The following is a 2,109-nucleotide window of genomic DNA, read 5'->3' as shown; positions in this document are numbered from 1 at the left end:
AAAGGCAAAAGTTGAGATGCTTGTTACAGACATGGAACAATATCACCACCTTTAGAGTTATGCAGCTACAATCCGAGAGACAAATCATGGTATCATTGTCAAGATTAAGCTTGATACGCCTGGTGATGGTTCATAGGGGGCATTTGAAAGATTGTATTATTGCCTTCATGCCTGCAAGTAGGGGTTCCTCGATGGCTACAGACCAATAATTGGTCTTGATGGGTGTTTTTTGAAATCAGCATTTGATGGTCAATTGTTGTCAGCAATTGGTAGAGATGGCAACGACAACATGGTTCCAATAGTAGTTACGGTGATAGAGATGGAGGGGTATGACTCATAGAAGTGGTTCCTTGAACTCTTAATAGCTGATCTGGGACTGGATATGGAAGACATACTCTGGACATTCATCTCAGATAGACACAAAAGGGGCTGGTCCATGCAGTGAAAGAGTTATTTCTAAATTCTGAATAGGTTTTGCTTGAGGCATATGTACTAGAATTTCAAGCAAAAGTTCAAAGGAAAGGAGCTGAAAGACTTGTTCTAGGTAGCTACAAGTATTGGGAATGAAATGGACTAGAAATCAGCAATGAATTCCCTTGAAAGATTAGACAAGGATGCAGTTGAATGGCTGAAAAAAATGCCCCCAACTTTATGGAGCAGGTCACATTTTAGACAAAGTAACAAATGTGAAATTCTTGAGAATAATCTTTGCGAGTCATTCAATAATTATATTTTAGAAGCAAGAAAGCTACCTATCATAGGGATGCTTGAATGGATTCAAAGAAGGCTTATGCAAAGGATTCAAGTAAAGAAGTCTGGCATGCAAAAGTTTCAGGGGAAAATCTGTCCTGACATTGTAGAGAAGATTGACAAGAATCTGAAATTATGTAGGCTGTGTATTCCCACATGGGATGGCAAGAGCAAATGTGAAATTGATTGTGGACCTAGAAAATCTATTGTGGCGGATTTGAATGAAAAGACTTGCACATGTGGTTATTTCCAGTTTACAAGTTATCCCTATGCTCATGCATGTACTGTAATAGGAACACGTAGATTGCCTTTGCTTGATTATGTGCGTGCCTGCTATTGTAGAGAAAATTACTTGAGAACTTATGAGCACACTATCACACCTATCCCAAGTGATAACTACTGGGTGAGATGTGAAGAACAACCCCTGAATCCTCCTGCAGTTCGAAGAGTGCCTAGCAGACCCAAAAAACGTCCAACAAAGGGCAGCTGACGAGGCTAAAAAGCATCAAGTCTCAAGTAGGAAGGGTCTTGTGGTACATTGCAAGAGATGTTTTCAGCCTAGACATAATTCAAAGACCTGCAAGAATGTTATTCATCCCAACTCTAAATTCTACAGGGTAACATGAACTAGAATTTACACTCTGCTTACTCAAAAAGCTTTAATTCAGCACTAATATGAACTTGTTTTTCGTAGGCACCTGAAGCAAATGCAGCTGAATCAAGTTCAACAGTTGATTCATCAGTTCCCTCACCAATATTGCCCTCACAACCAGTTGCCCATCAAGAATAAGGAAGTAGTATTGCTGCACCCATTCAAAAAACAAGCTGCAGGCCTGGGAAGCAGTATACACGGCCAACAATTGCGAGTGTGAAAAAAAATGTGCCTACCAGACAATCATGTTCTCAGGTTGGCTTAGGTGCACTGCATTTCCAAATTAATGAAGCATCTTTCATTCGATTCATAATCAGCATTTTTGTTTCCCTCTTTAATTGCAACCTATGGATGGTAGTAAGAAAGGATCTAACAAGGCTGCTAGCATGGCTTCACCAACAAAAAGAGCTCATCATCCTACTGTTGCTGATGTTCTATACAACCTAAGGGCTAAGAAAGCAAGATCTATATAGCTGTAGTTCACTTAATGTAGCAACTTGATAGTTGATTTTAGGATGAACTTTATGTTTGTTAGAAAACTTTTGTGTAGTTTTTTAGACAGTTTGTGCTTGCTATTGTGGTTGGTGGCAAACATTGGACATGTTTTTGAGATAGTTTATGTTCGGTGGGATGCTTTTGTCTGCATCACCTGGAATTCTTGTCAGCTGATGGAAACTTTAATGTACTTATTGACTGTTTTAATGGAG

This window comes from Coffea arabica, chromosome 5e (genome assembly GCF_036785885.1).
Source record: "Coffea arabica cultivar ET-39 chromosome 5e, Coffea Arabica ET-39 HiFi, whole genome shotgun sequence".
Taxonomy (NCBI): Eukaryota; Viridiplantae; Streptophyta; class Magnoliopsida; order Gentianales; family Rubiaceae; genus Coffea; species Coffea arabica.
This window is presented reverse-complemented; position numbering follows the sequence as displayed.